General features: G+C 41.6%; 1 protein-coding gene across 1 annotated transcript in view; it reads left to right on the top strand.

Moving 5' to 3' along the window:
• large1 (LARGE xylosyl- and glucuronyltransferase 1) overlaps nucleotides 1-22,281 on the top strand; it is a 158,827-nt gene that overhangs the window by 85,100 nt on the left and 51,446 nt on the right. The gene's annotated exons all lie outside the window — the stretch shown is intronic.

Below are 22,281 nucleotides of genomic sequence, written 5' to 3' on the forward strand. Positions count from 1 at the left end.
CGAATCCATCATTCACACCCATTTCACCTTGCGATTGGCCGGTTTGCTGCTGTCAACTGTTCCTGGCGCTTTTCATGTAAACAACCAAAACGCAGCACTGTGAGCGGTTTCCAGGATAAGAGACTGTCTGAGAATGTAAACCTCCATATTTAAACAACACCGCTCCCCACACCCTCCCCTCCGTGCCAGCTGGCTCTTTTCCCTCCACCTGCCAGCGCGGCTCATCGTAAACACGTCCGACAGCACATCGTATGAACTAGCCCCGTTCCAGCATACATACACACATGATTGGACACGGCCCAACAGACAATCAGACAAGCACGTCTTTGGAAAGTCAGACTCTAATAATAAAATCCTGCCAGTTGTTTTTTTCTTTAAACAGCGGGCCAGCGGGAGGTGCGGAGGCAATGCGACACCTTCCTGTGAGCACGTCTCTGGGAGGTGGAGGAGAGAGTGAAGACTGAGGAAGGCACGGAAAAATACATTTTCCCTTAATTACACTCCATTACTAAAGAGGACAAAGAGGATTGCCTTTTTTTTTCTTTAGTTGGCTGAATTAACTGCAAAATAAATGTATTACCGAGTCGACTCCGGGTCTCACACAGCTCGTAAGACCGGGGATAAAAACTCACTGAGTTCTTCTCCTGGGCGGCGCAAATTAGAGTAATGTGGACATGGCAAGAAGGTGAAATCATCATCATCATCATCACCATATGTCATAGTCTCTTAGAAATCTCTTACTGTTACAACAGCAAACCCAACCCATCATATTAAATCCGTCTTTAGCTAAAGGTCACACGAGCCTCTCACACTCACTTTGGTCTCAGAACAAGCTGGGCATCAACAGTCATTAGTGTTGTTGCCCCGAGATAAAATGAATGGTGGCAAACAGGTAGTGAGAAGGTTTATGTCGCACACATATTCAGGGATGTTTTAAATCATAGAGGAAGTGTTAAAAAGAAACACAGCACAGTGGCAGTCAGTATTATTATAGTAGTATGTTATTGTTTTCCCCATCATTTTATTGGACATTATACACACACATTGATGTGTGATTACAGAACAGCAGATACATGCAATAATAACGGCACCAATGAAAAGAAACAGAAAGAAATCCAATAGGTAATAGGTTACTTGTAAAATATTTTGAGATCAATGTTTTGCTAGGAGACAAATTGTTAAATTGGGTTTGCATTTGCAAGGTATAGTATAAGGGGGTTGGCAAGTTTTTTTCCTAAAATGTTGGAGTCTTGTCTTTCAAAATGTGGCATTCTTAGTTATGTCCTCTAGCCACATCTTAGATGTTGGTGGATCTACACTCTTCCATAATGTGAGAATCAGTTTTTTGCTATAATGAGACTGTAGGAGATAAAACAATGTTGTGCTTTAGGTTTCAGATACCCCAATGTTAAAGGGATAGTTTAACATTTTGGCAAATTGGCCCATTGCCATAATCCCTATAGTTTAAGTTGTAGGTTTGTTATATTTAATTGTCGGTGCAAGCTATTTTTAGAACGGCGGAGCAGAGTTGCGAGCTGCTCAGAGCTACGCTACGGAGGCTAATGGGATTTCTTGGTTTCCCTCATCAAACTCATCAAATACACAATCCAACAACTCCAAAATGCACTCGTGGACAAGTTGTGACCTGCACATTCACCACACTATGAGATAATAAGGGAACGCCTCTGCTCCACCGTTCTAGAAATAGCTTGCACTGACAATTAAAGGTAACGAACCTACTCCTTTATTGCAATGGGCCAATTTGCCAAAAATGTTGAACTATCCCTTTAAGTTCGGCCCAATATGTAAGTCTGGAATAAATAGATGTGCTGACCACGTCCTCTTCTAATTGATATTCAACCTCTATGCTCATCTTGCCTCGTGACATCATCCTCCTGACATCTATGATTAAAGTCAATAAAAACAAGCAAACATTCATCAGAAGTGGCCTTGACGGCGGAAAGACGAGCACACACACACACACACACACACACACACACACACACACACACACACACACACACACACACACACACACACACACACACACACACACACACACACACACACACACACACACACACACACCTACATCTGCTCACCCGACTATTGAATAAGCCTCATGTTTACCAAACCAAAAAGATTATGTAGAAACTGAAGGGAAAGCCTGGTGAGTTCAAAAGGATTCGAGGGAGGATTTTGAACATTTCTGGAGGCAGTCCGCAACATAGTTCTCCCTTTTTTTATTTTCAAAGGATATCAAAGAACCCAGCTGTCATGTGTGACTCAGACATGTCTAATACTCCTCTGCTTATAGCGATCACAGTTACAGTGATGGGTTGTTTATATAACGCAAAAAGTCTGGGATGGAATTATGCATTTATGAATATGTTTTATTAGTGCTAATAGTAATAAATGACTCCACTTACAGTGTTGAGTTAGGATCTTTTCATGCATATGTGTAAAAAAAAAGAAAAGAAAAGAAAAGAGGAACAACTGGTAGTCTACTGCGTATGCTCAGGCTCTCCTCTGTCTTATTTGTTGTTGAGCCAGTGTGTAACAACTATCCTTTGCCTGCTCTCCCAATATAACTTAGAGTATGTGTGTGTGTCTGTGTGTCTGTGTGTTTGTGTGTTTGTGTGTGGGTTCCCGCTCACCATGCAATATCTTTGATATCTCCCTCACCCGGGCTCAGTGAGTCATTTTGCCTCCCGTTCCTGCTCAGTTCATGTTTTGGGTCATTTTACAGAGTGTAATTATCACCCCCCCACACACACACACACACACACACACACACACACACACACACACTCTCTCACACAAACACACACAGCAGCAGTGTGGTACATGAATGGGGTGTGTATTTTCATCCCGACCATACAGATAGGCACTTTGAGGAGGAAGTTGCAATAAAGTTAAGGAATAGTTCACTCAAAATTGAAATTTCCTCCGTGCCTTCGGAGGTTTGCAAATGGATACCAACTGTCTTCGTAACAAAAAGACACACCAAAAAACATTCAAATACCTCCATGCTGCTCGTATGTAATGTCCGTCTTGTATTGAAGCCCCGAAATGCGAAAACCTGAAAAAAATTAAATAAGTCTATATTTCAAGCTTGTTTGTAGCGGAAGCTCCTCTTCCCAGTTCGTCCAAATTTGACAAACCGGGAAGAGGAGCTTCGAGAAGCTTCCGCTACAAACAAGCTTGAAATATAGACTTATTCAATCCAAATCCAAATCTCGCAAGAGTCGGTGCGATTACTGACGCCGGCGCAAATCTCGCGAGAGACGAACCGGGAAAAGGAGCTTCCGCTACAAACAAGCTTGAAAAATAGACTTAGCCTATTTAATTTTTTTCGGGACAATTTCGCATTTCGGGGCTTCAATACAAGATGGACATTACATAGGAGCAGCATGGAGGTATTTGGATGTTTTTTGGTGTGTCTTTTTGTTACGAAGACAGTTGGTATCCATTTGCAACCGTTATATGGACATGCACTGCTACGCCGAGACCCCCTGTAACTCAGAGAAGCCACGGAGGACTCTGAAACTTCTCCCAGCCCTTAGTCCACATGAGGGTGAGTAGATAATGAGTGAAATTTCAATTTTGGGTGAACTATTCTTTTAGTTTAAAGCAGTAAATAGTCACTACTGTGTATGAATGTATCAACGAGATGCTAATCTGCATTAGGATTAAAGAAAACATTTGATTATAGTAATCACCCATAATGACAAATTTCACATTCACAGACGCAGCTGAAAAACTGAAGGGTCAGAGCTCCCGGTGTGGGTGGGATGGATGGGTGATGGCTTTCTGGAGGGGCGGGGGGTGAGGGGTGGTGGGAGGGATGAGGTGGGCTGATCTGGCACCTATGTAATTATTATTTTTTTTTTGTTGTTGTTCATTGTTTTATTATTCAGCTCAAGGGCTGTTATGTTACAAAACCAATAAAGGGAATGTTGATAAAAAAAGATGGAGGTGGCCATAGAAGCAGGAGGAGGGAAAGGAGGCGGCGGTGAGTCACTTAAAAGATTTATGGCTAGTACCATCCCATATCACAGCACAGCCAGCAGGGGTTTGGATCAATCTTAATTAACAGTTGACTCCAATGTAGCACCTCTGCCACCCATGCCTTGTGCTGTTCAGTCTGGCTGAACTGTCTATAGCCATTATGTTTAAGGCATTACAACAAATCCACTCAGACACACTCCGTTATTCAGGCTGTTGCTTTCTTCAGATTAACCAGCAGCATACACATACAAGGACAAGCAAAAAGGGAGCTGATACAGTGTCGTGATTCAGCCGACGCCGCGTTGTTCTTACATCATCTGGTCATTAACTTTATCAGCCTCATATAATGCTAATCTCTTCAAAACAGGCATGTACGGGAGGGGGTTTAGGCCTTCATTTTACAAAGATATTTGAGTCTTAATTTGGCTAATATATCAATCTAATGGGTTTGAGGACAGTTGCACAAAAATAAAGGGACTTATTTTAAGCATAAAAAGTTAGCCACCCTGCCCCCCGGACTATAGCTCTAAACCAAGAGTCACGTTTCCGCAGCAACAATCGATGGCATCTGTCAGGTGCGGTTGCTTGGTCAGCCGCCTGGAATCTCACGGCGAATTAATCCCAAGGAAACGGCTTTTGGGGAAAGAGATGAAATTAGATGTGTATCTGAATTGTAAATGTTTGATCTAAGCCGTAATTAAAGTCTATCTTTGTGAAGATCTTCTCCAGTCTGGAGACAGCAGCTTTGTCTTGATCTGTCCTCCTTCAGGTAATGGTGCTGCTGTTGTTGCGGCCTCCTGCTGGGAACTCTTCCTCGCTTATACTTTCTTTCATGTACCAGCGCTACTTCTTCAACTTTTCATCCCTCTCTCAAACAGTTTTGACTGTTTTCAAACTGTTTGGCTTTCAGATATCTGGAGTATGTTTGTCGTTGGAAGTACCTCCCTCAGCCCAGCATTGTTCCTAAATTTACCCAGTGATACAGGCTTTATTCTTTGACAAAGCATCTCAGTTATAGGACATATTGAATGCTCAAACTCCTTATTTCAGCCTTTTTAACAGCTTGATAACTTTTATGGAACCAGTATTGTCACTGAATGATCATACACAACTCACTTCTTAAAGGACAACTAAAGTATCCTCTTCCAAATATCCACACACCAATGTTTTTTTGAACATTGAACATTCAGTCTTCATTGGGGGCAGTAGTAATGGAGATGTCTTGAGTTAAGTTGATGACAGGTTCTTGTATGTGGGTGGAGATGATGACTTTGTCTCTTATGAAAGATTCTCTGTTGTCAGATGACAATGTACATCTTTCTCAAGTCTTCACGTGACCGTTGCAAGACGTTCAACCTCTTCCCAATGGATGCTGTCAGTGGTTGTTGGTCTTTTGTTGACTTGCAACTGAAATACTTGGGATTATATTTTGGGTTGTTGGGCAACCCTTCTGTTGGTCCATTCCATTCTTCTAAACATGATATCCCAGCTACACCATGACAAAATGTATTTTCTTTCTCTTTTTTTTGAACATCCATTTGGACTCAATGGTGAACAGAATAGATTTCGGTGGTCAAGGTGACTTTAATCTCACAAAGTACAGTTTTAGTGAAACCCTCTGTCACTGTGAGCGAATGTTTTGCCGGCGTGTCTCAGCTCCACATGGGCCCACCTCTTTGCCCATTTTATGGATTAGCCAGGTGTTAGACACAGTCAGGCCTCTGGTCGAGCGGCCCACTATAATCTTTGAAACCATTCTGCAGAAAGCTAATGGGTTCAAAGAGACATAGGTCAGTCCAGTGGACCCTTCTTGGTTTGAATCCCACTTGGTTTCTCATGGATTAAGGAATCCCACCTTCAACTATCTTGGCCCATCAGTATATTCATTGAGATCAGTAGCAAATGTACCTCTTCATCTGTTACCCAAAGATCACAGGAAAACTTTCAATAAAAGCGTGACTTCTGAGTCTGACCCAACTTCTTAAAGGGATAGTTCACCCAAAATTGAAATTTCACTCATTATCTACTCACCCTCATGTCGACTAAGGACTGGGAGAAGTTTCAGAGTTATATGTGGCTTCTCTGAGTTACAGGGGGTCTCGGCATAGCAGTGCATGTCCATATAACGGTTGCAAATGGATACCAACTGTCTTCATAACAAAAAGACACACCAAAAAACATCCAAATACCTCCATGCTGCTCATATGTAATGTCCGTCTTGTATTGAAGTCCCGAAATGCGAAATTAAATAAGTCTATATTTCAAGTTTGTTTTGTAGCAGAAGCTTCTCAAAGCTCCTCTTCCCGGTTCGTCAAATTTGGACGAACTGGGAAGAGGACAGACCCTGGTTCGTCCAAATTTGACAAACCGGGAAGAGGCGCTTCCGCTACAAACAAGCTTGGGGGGTCTGGGCAATTGCTATGCCCAGACCCCCTGTAACTCGGAGAAGCCACGGATAACTCTGAAACTTCTCCCAGCCCTTAGTCGACATGAGGGTGAGTAGATAATGAGTGAAATTTCAATTTTGGGTGAACTATCCCTTTAAAAGCAGCCATTTATCCATATGCACCTTTTTGCCCATTGCGTCCCACCAAGGAATGTCATGGGGCATTTGAACCCTGCAAACAAGATGATTGCAGGCCTCACTGTTTTGGACTGTGATGGACCAAGCTACAGTACCAAATGCCATCAGTGTGAGGCTCCTTCGCTATCTTCAAAAGTCTCTTGACTAGCACTTACTCTGCACTTTTTGGTTGCACTTCTTTATTTTGATTTCCTAAAATAGATGCACTAAGAGCTCAGGTGATGTCGCTTTGGATAAAAGCGCCTGCCAAATGACTAAATGTAATATTTCCTGAAACTTGGCTGGTCGGTGGAGCCATACAACCCCCGTGGCAGTCATATTCATTTTGCTGACATGGAGTCTATCCTCTCAGGGACAGTCCTGTCTTCAGAGTGTACCAGCAGAGATACCGAGGTGTTGAATGGTTTGTGGTGAGTGTTGACCACTTGTGCCTTTTGGGAGTCCTTCTAAAGGGCTTCTAGTGCTTACATTGAGTCAGCAGTATTTGTAATTAAATGATGAATTCGGGCTCATAAACATTTCTACAGCGCTAATACCCTGAGAGTCACTCTGCTGGATCGACTTTTTTTTTCCTTTTCATGCAGTTTTCCTTCACAAACTAATTCCAGTCACTTGAGTTTTCGCTGCTAAGTTGCCGGTAATGAAACACAAGCTTTACAGGTGTTTCAAACTTGCCAACTTTATTGCCTATTTGCACAGCCACCAGGTATGCGCACACTGGAATTCTTATGTGGTTCTACAGTCTGGTTGAAAAAGAAACAAATTGTAATACTGATGTTATATATTGCACAAATTGCACCATAGTTTACCAGCATGTTAGGCCAAAATACAAATAAGGTTTTTTTTTTATAAATAGATAAATTGTAGGCTATTTACAGCCATGTGTGTGTGTCTGTAAGTGAGGGTGGATGGAGGTTGCACAGCCTGAATGTTCATATTGCTTCTGGGAATAAGCTGTTGTAGAGTCTGGTCAGGTGTGTAGCAGTATTTTGTGGTCTCTGGCATCTCAGAGTCTGGCCTCTGGTCCTGCATCTGAGCAGACAGTGTCCAGGTCTCTGAGGATGGTCTGACCTTTGGTCCTGGAAGTGTCTATGAAGAGCTTTCTTTACCCCGTGTGTTGCTTGCAAACACCGCAGGGATCCCTCTGCTGCTTCTGATTGTGGCTTTCATGTAATTTGACCAATTCTGGTTTGAGGAAACTTGAAGCTGTCAAGCTGTTCAATCTCAGTCATGTTGATGCTCAGTGGCTGCAGAGGGGAAAACCTTTTTTTTTTCTTAAAAGTCCAGGTCATTCCATAGTGATGGGTTTTCCATTCTGTACCTGTCTGTGTGAAGCTTGTTATTGCTGTCGATAAGTCCTAGGATGAATGTGTTTGAAAAACACATTGTAGACCAAGGTGAATGTACTGTACATTGACAGCTTTTCCACATTATTAATGGAGGTGGCATTCAGCTTTTTAGTTACCAAGAAATAAGAGCTTAACAAGAAAACAAGGGATTTGGATTATAAAGTTAAGTTGCATCAACAGCAGCTCCAAACAGCATATTTAAATGGCAGCAGATCAGAAAACAAGGAACAGAATCATGCTTGTTATGCCAGGCCAGGACTAAATTCAAAGAATTCACAGTATTTGCTATAGGGAATCGATATATATACAATTCCTTAAAGTGTTCTGCTTTTGTACGATGTTTTTTATTTTTCAACACAGAGCTTTTCATTTGCAGTCACACCTAATCCCACAAGTATTCCAATCCGTCTGCAGTATCTTCATACAACAATCAAATCCACCATGAAAAGAGTGTGGACAGGTATATAGAGCCCCAGGTCTTATTTTGAAGAAAATGCTGTATATATGGATTGTTTTAGATTGAGGATGAACATCATCAGTATTCCCTGTATGCTTTGGTTGATGTTATTCTCAATATGGCGCTTCATAACTTTGCCGAGCATGTTTGTCCCATCCGCTGTAAGTGTTGTCAGAATGGAGACCATATTTCACAGCTTGTTTAGTCACATTGTCAATTAATTGCTACGTCTATTCTATGGATTTTTTTTTTTCCTGTTTGTCTTCAGGCCTTTTCTTCCATCCTCTCTCCTGTACTCTCTATACTATATGAGCCTGGCAGGCGAAACACTGAATTTGTGGCTTTTTCTTTTCCGATTGTATGTTCTCGCTCATGGGCTCCAGAGCCGCTCAAAACCGGTGACATAGACCATTCATCCATCCACTGTCAGAAATGACTGCCACCGCAAATTAACCCTCAAAATTCTAATCGGTACATATTCTGAGGTTAGGTGTAGAGCCCATGGGAAATTAACACTCCATTCAAGACTTCATATTTCATTTTAGCCTCATTCCCATACACTACAGCCTGCAGGGAGTACATCCATGACCCTTGCCGCCTTGACAAATTTAAGGCCTGTGGAGGTGTGTACCATGGGGGTAGAGGGCAGGCAGGTTGAGGTCAGGTGTAGAGGTGGGAAGGAGATTGAACGGACTGCTGTAATGCATTTGAACTCATCTATTCTTTAACATCTCTCTGGGGCTTTAGAGCCCGGGTCGATTTCCCTCCACCAGACCCTTTTCTCCCAAACCATTTACAGACACACAGTGGGCAGTGCCTCCCATGCAGCTAGGAACTGTTCACTTGCATCAAGGTTCACCTATAATAACACTATGCAGTATGGATTTTAGAATACATTTTGATTTGTTTTAATGAAGCAATTCAAATGGTTATTGTAATTTGGCGGTTCCAAAACATTTATCTGAACTCAGCCTCCGTCTACATTTAGTTGTACTGATTTTAAAATGCGTTTCCTTTTCTAGGATGTTGCCTTTCAATTCACAATTTAGCTGAACTTATTTACATATTATGCTCTCTGTGTCGTGAGACAAATTGATTTTTTATGAAATTGTTTTTTGATTGTTTCTTAATTGTTCACACTAAATGTTCTGTTTCAGGGGAAGAAAAAACACAGAGCACTGAAACAGAGAGAGAAAAACATGCATCTACATATTTAACCGGCATAATGAAGACGTGCCCTCTGTTGAATGTGAACACACAACACACTTGTGTTTTGATTCAGTGAGACATTATTATCTCCAATGTCCATTACAAATACACATCTATAAATAAAGTTAAAAATCACAGACCTCAAATATTCTTTCTTTAGTATGAAAACTACCTAGCAACAGTCTATATGGGTACAGTATATTGCAAACTACTTGTATTTTTGAACAATCATAAGGCTAAAAATGTCTCATTTAAATGGTTTTATATTCTTGACACTGTCCTTTATTCATATACAACATCAGTCTAGATTACTGTATGTAAAAAGAAATCCTTTACATTACCCATGTTTTAAATTTAAGTGATTAAACCTTTTAATTCTTACCCTATGCCAACTATAGCTCAATCAGCACTAATATAAGTTACAATGAGAACTTTTAACCTGTATTTAAAGGGATAGTTCAACATTTTGGCAAATTGGCCCATTGCCATAACCCCTATAGTTTTAGCAGTAGGTTCATTACCTTTAATTGTCGGTGCAAGCTATTTTTAGAACGTCGAAGCAGAGCCGCGAGCTGCTCAGAGCTACGCTACGGAGGCTTGTGGAATTTCTTGGTTTCCCTCATCAAACTCGTTATGAGACAGAGTTGTTTTTGAGGCAAATGCAGAGACTGCTTGCCGAAAAACTGCCCCAGACAGGAATCCGCATCAGTGATTTTGCATGAATTTACCTCTAAAACAACTCTGTCTCGTAACGTTCCGTTATTATCTCATAGCGTGGTGAATGTGAAGGTCACAACTTGTCCACTCAAGCATTTTGGAGTTGTTGGATTGTGTATTTGATGAGTTTGATGAGGGAAACCAAGAAATTCCATTAGCCTCCGTAGCGTAGCTCTGAGCAGCTCACGGCTCTGCTCCACCGTTCTAAAAACAGCTTGCACCGAAAAGGTAACACATCTACTCCTTAGTCAATAGGGATTATGGCAATGGGCCAATTTGCCAAAATGTTGAACTATCCCTTTAAACACTGTAGTTCTGATGGGAGCGATGCTCTTTTTTTCCCACTGTCTCACACATTAGCACCTGCAGTGTGTACTGTACTGTGCAAGTCTATACAATCTGTTTTATCTGTTTGCCACTGACCAGCTCCACAGGAAGTGTCCGGGGTTAACGGCCTCGGTATTCTTCACACAAAACTAGGTCATGTTGTGTTTGATCACGTCTAAAGTTAAAAGTGTGTCTGCCTGTGCCAAACGGCCACACTGGAAGGTGGAGTGAATCACCTGCTGCCCGAGCCTCTTTTGAGTTTGTCTCTTTGAGTTTTGTCTCTGATCTTTCTCCAAGAATTCTTTCTTAAGGTGTGTGTTTGTACTCTCGACACGGTGAAAACTACCAATCGGGATAAAGTTTCACACCTATGTGAAGGAGTTCATAGTGTTGCACTGAGGAGAGAATGCACACAGGACTAATCCAGCAAGCACTTTCTTTTAGGAAAACTTTTGGGCATTATTTTCCCATGTTTGTACGATGTGTAATTAGTTTGTGTTGTTTCTTTTAAAGTGGTGGGAGAAGTGATGAGATCTTTAAATAAAAGAACCACTTGATAACACAAACTAACTGATGGAGGCAGCGATAGAGCAGCAACTCCCATCTCGATACTGCTCGTATTTTTTGGGGGGGATAAACAAGGATCTCACTCTTTATCTCTGGAGGAAACCCTATCCAAAATGTTGTCACACTCTATAATAGCGGTGTGTTGTCCCACACTGAAGTCAAATGAGACATCACAACTATCTCCACGAGGCAAACTCCGCAGTGAGATGCAGGTGAAAGCTGCTCGTCTCGGTGCGAGAGGAAAATAAACAGGGGCTATAAAATCAGTCTCCTACTATCAGCTGCATGTCACTTTGCCTTTGCGAAACAAAGAAATAACCACAAAACATCTCCGAGTGCGGGGGCTGGATACATTCGCGGGCAGTGCCTAAATAAATTCTATGCATAGTAAACACCGTCCTCCATGCAGAGGTCCAAGTGTACAGACGGATTTATATCAGGAAGGAAGAAAGTGTTGTGACCGAACAAGACTCATGAATAGAATTCATCACGCATATGTAGGCGGCTGAGTGTATGCATGATGTACTGTATGTATGCGTCCCTTTGTGTTTTCGTTATTATGATGCACATGCTAATATATATATATATATATATATATATATATATATATATATATATATATATACTGAACTAATATCCATGCCAGCATTTTCTTTTTTTTATATGTTCATATTTGTGTTATTTTCAAGATGAAGTGTAAGTTATTTGATTTAATTTATGATTAAAAACAAACAAGGTAGACAGACTGCTTTGAAAATGGAGGGGGCTACTGTAATTGCTGCTTCGGTGCAGTCAAATTGAGTTTACCTGCGGTTTGAAGGCTAATTGCATAAACAGGGTTGTAAAATAGGCAAAGAAACCAGACTGTGAGACTTCATAAACATAGGAGACGCTATGACAACATCACCAGGCTGCTGAATATAAGCTGAAATGGAGCTGCAGCAGCGGTGTAGGAAGAGACACTACAGCACCATGCACATTGCAATTCTCAGAGGACATTATAATATGGAGTCATTTTCTACTGTGTGGTATTAAGGGGAGAAAAACTGATTGCAGAACTGTGAGATTAAACATCAAGACTCATTGAATGTTGGCAGCACAGTCCCAGGTCAAATGAAATCAGAATTAAAGGGATAGTAGCATTTTTCTAAAGTGGGGTTGTATGATCTACAAATAGCCCCTATAAGTACTTTAATTGCAGTAGAAGACTCTCTGCACTCCTCCCGTTAGCAACGCCAGCCCATAGCCCTGCCCAGAGATTTACAACATACATTGTTGTGAACAGACCCAAAGAAACGGACTATTTTCGCGGCCTAAAACGTTTTTATTTGGACCTAACCAACTGCTGATCGGCGGGCGCTAACCCTGGGCTGAGGGATACGTGAGTTGGTTAGGTCCAAATAAAAACTGCGTTTTTCCTGCTCTTTGAAGGGCTGGAAAAATTATATTATAGCGAACAAAGGAACTGTGTATTTTTTTTCAGGTAAAACCTCTTTTAGGCCGCGAAAATAGGCCGTTTCTTTGGGTCTGTTCACAACACTGTATGTTGTAAATCTCTGGGCAGGGCTATGGGCTGGCGTCGCTAACGGGAGGAGTGCAGAGAATCTTCTACTGCAATTAAAGTACTTAGGGGCTATTTGTAGATCATACAACCCCTGTTTAAAAAAAATGCTACTATCCCTTTAATGTCTATGGATCAGATGGGGTCTAATATGTTTAGTGTGGACCTGGCAAGGAGAACCACAGTGATGGCATGGTAAGGACGGAGAAGCATCAAGGTTGGACCGTGCTGATATAGGGATTTATAAGTGCAGTGCAAAGGTGTAGGAGAGATGGTATTTATAGTTGGCACCGTGAATGTGGGTTTGTATACCCCAGGAGGAACGCTTCTCAACATGACAATCATCCCAAACACAAACATAACACAACTATGACTGAGTGGCATGTATGCTGTGGAGGTGCTTTAGTGGGGGAGCAATATAAAATAATGCAAGGTGGATGTCAACGGAGACACCGACCACCTTCTATAGTGGAGGTCTCAGGTGGACGACGTCAGAGGACATCTCAGTGTGGGGTTCCTGATCAAGGTCTTCTGTCCTCTGTTATTCAGTAACTGTTGTTGCTGCTCTTTTAGACAAAAGGCTGACAGCCATCTCTGATCCTCAGACCTTTTTCTTTTTTTTCCCCCGATGTTTTTATTGGCTTTTGTTTGTTCTTACATCACAAAAAGAAATTACATGAACAATTGGACCACAATAACATCACAAATGTTAATCATTCATTTTCTATACCGCTTATCCTGCACTAGGGTCACTTTCAAGGTATTGCAATTCATTGGTATCTAATTTGTGCATATGTATTGTGTGTGTGTGTGTGCCTAAATGATCATTTGCTGCCAATGAATTGCAATACCTTGAAAGCGTCTACAAAAAAGAAGGGAAAAAGAAGGAAAAGATAGATAGACAAGTGGTGTCCACTGCTATTTTGTTTGTTTTCTTGTCAGTACTATATTTCATCATCTTTAATATTTTGAAATAGAGCATAATATTGGTGTTGAAGTAAGCCAATGTAATTATAACAACAGAGAGGGGCAGGTATTATAAGCTTTCTTCATCCTGCTCCTTTTCATTCATGGTGACAATGTGTACATTATGTAAATATGTGCAACCATGTGTAGAATATATACCATGAATGGAATAAATCAAAAATGAATGAATTAATTAATGAAAGTGACCCCACATTTTTACAGATGAGGCCTGTCCAGCTACTATAATGTTCATATATGGTTCCCAGAGGTCCGTTTTCCTTTGGCAATGTATGTTAGTCTTTCCAGGCCAAGACATTCTGAAAGTTCCTTTATCTGCTGTTTGATAGAGGGAGCATCCATACTCTTCCAACATAGTATTAGTGGTGCAGAACCTCTCCTGGGTTGTAGGAGTCAAAAGTCCAGTAGTTTAGTCTGTTTCTAAGTTTGTGTGAATCCTGCTGTGTAGATTAAAGGGATGTTGATAGTGAACACCTCTGTCCTCAGACCTTTTGGTGCGACCACAAAGATGAAGGTAATTCTTTAGGAGCCGATGATGCCTTGAATCCATTTCTACCAGCGGCCCTGCAGCTTTTTCTTTCTTTGTTTTATCTTTATCTACCATTTACTTCCAATTTTCCGAGTCGATATGAGAGCCCAACAGAGATGGAGGCAGAGAGGGGAGAAACAGACATACGGCAGCGAAACTGAACCTTATCAGTTAACAGGGACTCGGCTTGATATCATTTTGATTGACATAAGCAATAATTGCCCATCACTGGTTTGATGAAGTCTTTCCACAAAGCTGGCGAACTGGAACAAGCCCTGTAAACCAATGCCGGGATTGTAACCCATCGAGCATCCTTCAGCCTCAGGACCAACACTGCTGCAAAGTGGAGGCCTTTCCCTCTCACTTTGTCTTTCCCTGGTGGCAAAACTCATTCGAGGGAGGTCAGTTAGATACAGTGCTGTACCTCGCTGAGTGAGACGTCAATGCCACTGCATGGTTTTAAGTGAGCTCCATAATATTCTTGTTCAGGGAGCATCAGCAGTGTCAAAACTCCAGCAACACTTTATTATGGACGCTATCTGAAGATGGAAACTTTGAAAGTTGAACGACAAAAAGATTAGAAAACAATATCCAAGCTTGAATTGAGAGAACAGTCTTACATTAAAGCGTGGGCCAAAAGCCATTTCATTCTATCTTTGCTTTTATGTTGAGATCTGACAAAGCTGATGAATTACTCCTTGATATTTCACTTTGCTGAGATGCTATTTCACATGAGGACTTAGGCTAATTTGTTGAAATCATTATTTTCCCCCCCTAGAGGGTTGTGTAGGGTCAAGATTGAGTTTGTTTTAGTTGGATCTTAAAAAAAACCCTCTTCTTTCTGCCCAGCAACAAGAGTGTACATCTGTGTGGTGGTGGGGTAGATAACACATCTGCTGTGGCATGGTGGAACAATGGAAGCATTATGCACCAGCAGTATTTCAGCCTCTGGTTAGAGCCATGAAAAAAAATGATTTACAAGACAGTAAAGCCGAGGAAAATATATTTGGCAGGCATTCCTTACATATAGCTCAGGGATTCCATGGTTTTCCCTCAGTTTTCACCCTCTAATGACCAATTCTATTGTTTTTTTAATGTATATATTCAGATAATTCATAGTACACGTGTAGGCTACATTCTGACACATATGACACAAGTACACAACTCTCCACATATATCTATAGGAAGATGCACTACAGCAGACAATTCCTTCCCATGAGCTTTCTTTTACTGCCTCCTTCAAGACAAATGAGGGACTTCTGAGTCTCAGCTTTGACCTAAAGTACATAAAGGTCACAACCTAATAAAAAATGTGTAGTTAATATTCATGCCTCCAGCTCCCCTTCTAATTTGGATTATTTCTATGGTTTCCCACAGCACAAACTGAAGAATAAATTCATTAGCTTTCCCACTTTGAGCTCCATAGTTGGAAACGCTCTGGAAAACACAAAATTGTCAATAGTATTGTTCAAATCCCTGGGTGTAATAACCACTGCACCCTCTGCAGAATTAAAACAAAATGGTTTCATTTTCAAATAATGGAAACTGGTATCAAAATCCAAGGTTGTGGTATATATTTGCTAGAAAGTAGTAAAAAGCGCTCTCGGGCCAGGCTCCGGGTAATGCAGGTAATTGAAACAGAGAGTTGTAAGTACCCTCATCGCAGCTACAGGCACATCTTTTCTTCACTCTCATTTTCTCTCTGCTCAGACAGACAAGGTAGATTAACCATGAACCAATCACTGGGCAATTCTCTGGAAATGGAGGTCAGAGCCACCGAAGACTGTTGACACTGACTGGAAAGCCATACCTGTGTATAAATATCTCTTTCCAAGACCTATACTTTCAATCCAAATCTATGGAACTACTTCGAGTGGTATACACAACTTGTTTATCCAGCCAGCTAGTCGTCAGTGGCTTTATAAAACCTAAAAACACATGATCAGCAAAGACAGGAGAGAGGAACAAGAGGGAGGACGTGGGGAAATTACATATTATACAAGTGATTGATGATGGAAGACTTTGCAGATGAGTTAGTTCTGTAGATCGTCTCCAGAGTCTTGAAAAAAGTGTTGAATTATGAAAATGTTCTCCTCAGCTGCTCATTAATTAGAATTAAAGTTCATGGGGACATGAATCTTAATCCTTCCATTTTGTGGATATTAAAAGTTAAGTCATACCCCCCTTTAGATTTTATCCTGTGAAAATGACCCAAATCTTCAGGGTGAATTTCCACAGCATGAATATTGTGATTGTATTTTTTATGTTTTCCATGTATTTAAAGGGATGCGCCAATATTTTTTTTTTCGTGTCTTGCCTCACTCCCGAGTCCATGACAAGCAGATAGACACCATCCTTTCGACTGTGCGTGCAGTAACGAAGGAGAGCCCGTAATTAGCTTAACTCAAACACTGGAAGTGCATAGGTAGTGTTAGCCTGCCTCCACCTAAAGTCATCAGAGAAACTTTTCAGCAACTCTAAACGGAAACCGGCGGGCCGATCTTCGTCTCAGAGCTGACAGAACTCTCCGGTAAGGCATCTTGAGCGGTCAAATGTCGGTAACGGGACGAGATCGGTCAAAACGGAGGTTTCAAGCAAAGACGGTTTATTTTGGTTCAAGCTAGCTACATCGAGGGTAGGTTAGCTTCCTATTTCAAAGTAAAAGCACAAATTCTATCGTCATGGTTTTCTGTATGTAAAGGGCAACGGGTGTTTTTATTTTGTGAAAGTAACTGGAAGTGCGTTGGTCACAACGGCTAGCTTGAGTAGCGCCAAATTTGTCCGAACAAAATTGTAAACAGCTGGTATTTAGACAAATTAACGACACACTGCTGATCTAAACGGCTACTTTCTCGCCTAAAATTGTTTGAAATGTCGATAAAGTGATATATTTACAGAGTTAAGAGCTAAAATGAAATCAGCTTCTGACTGCTGATTTCGGCTCGGGTAGGAGGCAGGCTAACACTACCTATACACTTCCAGCATTTGAGCTAAGCTAATTACTGGCGATACGGCTCTATCTCCCTTGTTACTGCACGCACAGTCGAAAGGATGGTGTCTATCTGCTGGTCATAGACTCTGGAGTGAGGCAAGACACGAAAAAAAATTTTTTGGCGTATCACTTTAAAAGGACAGTGATGAAGGTGTAGTGAGGATATCTCCTGCTGTGCTCCTTTTTGCAAAATGGAATCCACGCCAATAACACAAGTTGGACATCATGACAGCGCCCTGTAGCTACTGCATTATGACATCATGCTTTCCCTCAACACCCACCCACCGCCACCTGTAATCAACAGAACTTATGGCAGAAGCTGCTTCAGCGGTGTAACCTCCCAAATACCTGTCCTTGAATTAGGAACACTTAAGTGTATTGCCTTTCTAAGAGCATGAGACATCATTTCACTCATATTCAGGAGTTCAACCTGCATGTGACAGAAATGCCTTTTAGCTGATCACTTGGCATTCAAGGACTCTGGGACGGCGGCGTCTTGCTCCGTCATGTCAGCTCACCATCAGCGCGCTAACTAGCCCCTCGTTTAACCTGTTGCTTTTTCCGAGCCTTCCTGTTTTCTGGTGATATCTCTGGAAGGACAGAGCAGTAAATGGAATACAAAAAATGTGGTTTGTTCACTAAACCTTATGTCTGTTTTTCACACAGTTTGACATGTTGCAGTACTGTAAAAAAGTACAAGTGTAAATCATAGAATGAAAAGGTGACTTTCATTTATCTGCTTTCAGGGAGCTGGTGTCCCTGCTGGTTCACCGTCACCCCGTCATAATGAACTGCAGCACCATTGACACACTTAGTTAACACCTTTTCCCACTATGACAAGTCAAAATGTCTGTTATTAGGTAACATTGGGTTATACTTGGAACTCAGATGGTGCTGTGTTCAGGGACTATACATCTGCTGCATGCTTCTTGAACATTTGCATCTTGAAGGTAGAAATACATTTATGTTTTATTTTTTATAAAGATTATTTCATATGATGCTGGTTGTTTATTTAGATGAAAATCTCAACTGTCATTAGATGACAATGACATGGGTCAGACAGCAGTTTGACAGCCATGCACTCAAGAACACGACCCAAAAAACACATTTCTGCTTCTTATCCACAAAGGCCCCGTCCACACGAATACGCAGCTTCACTGAATCCGATCTTTTTCTTAATCATTTTGAAAAAAATCTCCGTAAACACGGCATCATTTTCAGAAATATCTGCATCCACACGGATCCACTGAAAATGACCCAAAACGCTGTAGTACATACTGCAGGCGTGTGTGGCGCTGCAGCGCTGCCACACATCAACACTTACTGTAAGACAGAGAAGAAGACGGGGAGTCCCCGCTGAAATTCAATAGAAGAAGAAGTCCCCCACTGTCTTCAAACTCAAACATGGGATTAAATGTTGACAGGGAGTCGTGTCAGAGTAAATATTACGATCAGTGATGATTAAACAGACGCGATTCAGGCGCAGCGTCTGAGCGACCCGGCGGTAGTCGGCCGTTGTTGTTGTTACGTCCATAGACTGTCAGTGTGTAGCTGCTGCTGCAGCAGTGTGTGTGTGTGTCTCAGGTTACAGGTAGAGCGGTGGGGGGTATGACATCATCGTTTCAGAAAAAAATCCGTTTTGGCCGTCCAGACGAAAATGCTGGGGCGGCGTTTTCAAATTTTCCCACTCTGGGACCCGTTTTCAAAAAATACCGTTTTCACCCCCCGAAAACGCCGTATCCGTGTGGACGCGAGGCCGATCCAATCAAGTATTTATCCGGATTCGAAAAAAAACGGATTTGTCTGGACGGGGCCTAAGACACATTTATCTAATAAACATCCACTTAAAAATGCAGTTAACACCAGTTTTCAGACCTATGGAGGTCTGGATAGCCATACAGTACCAGTTGCATTCAAGTTAGTGGTAGAACCTGTCCAAACATTTGGTATTATATTGAGGAGTGATGTCACTGCTTTGAGTTCACCTTGTGTTACATGTCCAACCCATTTCTCTCTATTATTTAAATATTACATGACTCTTGTAACAACCATTCATTTGTCAGTGGAACTCCCTCCCATACACTTTCCCATTACATAAAACCTCATATAAGAGTAAGCCACATGAGTGGCTACACACCGCAGCACGGAGGTTGAGAGCCCTTCACTGTTCTCCATTGAACAGTTAAAGTGCAGCACTTTATTCGTGTATAAGAACATAACCATTAGAGTGAGCTATTGTTGACCACAGACTTAATTGCCTTTTGTGGATATATGTAATAAAGAGTTACTCAACCCTGGGCCTGGTATGCAAATGGGGACACTAATGTTTGTGTTTCACATTTTGTCCCCTCAAGGCCAGAAAAGTGTCAAACCGCAGTATTCTCTGGCGGTGGGTTGACTTTACATGCTGTGAAGAGCACGGCCCAAAGGGGGCGGGAGCTGGGGTTGACAGATGTCATTGGTTTTCGCTTTACACACTTTTCCCAGCTGAGTATGTAGCTCAAATTGCAAAAACAAGGTGTATCAGTCTCATCGTCTTCTCTCCCTTTTGCTCACTAAAACGCCTCAGGCTTTTAATCAGACCGGCCAATCACACCTGACACACCAGCCAACCCCAGCTGTCCTATCTGCCCACTTACAACATAGTACAAATTGCATTTATAGGAAATAAATCTGCATTTACTTCAGCCCAGCGCCCCTAATCTGCACTTTAGTGCTAGAGATAGATCTAGTGGTAATGTTCAGTGCCAGTGCACTTACAGCAGTGTTTCCTTTTTGGTATTGTAGTGTATAGGAAGAGGTAATGAAAAAGGAAAACATTGGTATTGGACTTTAAACAACTGTGTCATTGAACAGAGTCTGGGGTTTTGCTGAATTGTCCAGTATCGATGTTCTCTCGTGGGGACAAAGTTGGACATTTAAGTGGAGCAGTATAAGGGTCTGATGATGCCTGGTTCAGCAGGAAACATGATGGTGGATCCTTTTGATTTGTTTTCAGTCAACAGGAAATTATTTCCTCTCTGGAAGCACACTGTTACAGTAACCAGCAGAAACTCCTGTAGGTGATCCCGGGCTTCCTAAAAACTCTCAGCTGACAGAAAGATGCACTTCTGTAAACTGGGTTGAAGAAACTCAATAGAGTAGCAAATTTAAGGCTCCAAACAACCCACAATGCAACACAATTTTGAACCAGTATTCAAACAGCATGTCTAATTTCATAAAAAGACAATTTATCTAGCTCTTGAATGAAGAATTGAACACATGGGGTGGCTGCTCTACCAACTGAGCTAAACACCGCCCCTAAAAAATACAGTATTCGACCGGCGCAAGATGGACAAAAGCGAAAACATTTTCCAAGAATGTTTTCATTAATCAAGAATGAACGTTTGTGTTTAGAAGACGATCCGATACCGTCGTAGTTCCGACCATAAACGATGCCAACTAGCGATCCGGCGGCGTTATTCCCATGACCCGCCGGGCAGCATGCATCTAGGAAACCGAAACTAGGAAATGCTGGTCGAGTCGATCACCAAATAATAATATCAAATAACTATAAAGACAAAATGATAGATTTATCAAAAATGGACCCATTAACAAGTGTTGGTAATGTAGATTCATCCACATTAATATGAGACTCTTTCATAACCAAAAGCAAAGTCATAGGGGTCCCTTTAAGGCTTCCAAAAAGTTATTTCCATATGGACAAAATGCCGGAACAATAAAAAAACTTTGTGAATACTCCATGTGGACAGGCCCTATAAGTTAATCAACAACAACCTGTTCTTCCTCTTTAATATATTAGTCCAAACTTCTCACTTAAAACATTTAAATGAGCTGTTCCCTTTAGCTGTTGTCTACTTTGTTTTGAAACACAAACACAGAGTCAAGAATTTGGAAAACACCAACACAACACCATATTATCAGATTACATTTCCACTCATCCAGCCCCAGTGTGAACCACGAGCGACGTTGGCGTTACATAATCACTCGCCGTGATTTTCTCAGTTATCTTCAAATGTTAAACGCACCAACTGATAACGTTGTTGAATAACGCTCCGTGTCAGTTGCAGTAGGCGGATTGGATGGTGGAGTGAAGAGTGGATGTTGGGCCTGCTGACCCTGGCATTCATCTTTACTTGACTCAGCAGTAAAAAAGAAATTCCCACTGATCTCCTGGTACCTCTCCACAGCTAATTTAAGAACTCCCCCATCAGCCGCCCGCACGCTGAGAAATAGACTGTGGGCGGCCTCAGGTTTGCTGTGTGAGGATTTTGCGGAGTGGGACATGGATTCATGCTATTATGTCCAACTCCGTAATGCATTCCACCCAGACCGCAGCCGCTAAAGTGCATGTCTTGGCTTTCATCCTTCAGGGATTCAAAGGCCAGATAGGCAGTCGGTAAATTACCAAATCAATAGGAATTAAACGGCAGTAATGTAAATTAATCTTTAAATCATAAAAGATGATCCCGATGACTCAATTTGTGATGATTGAACACTTTCTACAGATATTATTCTTGAGCAGAACATTTCCTTTTCGTTGAGACAGAGAGGAGCTGTATTGATTTACTTTTCCTTTCCCTGCCCGTCATGGTTCTTTGACTTGGAAACTAACTATCCGGCTCTGTTTGAGAAAGTGGATGGTTAAGGCTTTGCAGTCAGTTTGATGTTAGTTTTTGTCACTGTGACAATGTCTGGATTTATTCACAGATCTTTTCTAAGTCAGGCCTGTCAGGGTGAATGTATTAACACTGTGTGGCAATTTCAAAAAGCAACACAATCACTTGATAATGATAATGATGAAGAAATGCAGAACAAGTACCATCACAAGGACACAACATTCAAGGGATAGTTCAACATTTTGGCAAATTGGCCCATTGCCATAATCCCTATAGTTTTAGGAGTAGGTTTGTTACCTTTAATTGTCGATGCAAGCTATTTTTAGAACGGCGGAGCAGAGCCGTGAGCTGCTCAGAGCTACGCTACGGAGGCTC

The sequence above is a fragment of the Trachurus trachurus genome (assembly GCF_905171665.1).
Source record: "Trachurus trachurus genome assembly, chromosome: 23".
NCBI classification, from domain to species: domain Eukaryota; kingdom Metazoa; phylum Chordata; class Actinopteri; order Carangiformes; family Carangidae; genus Trachurus; species Trachurus trachurus.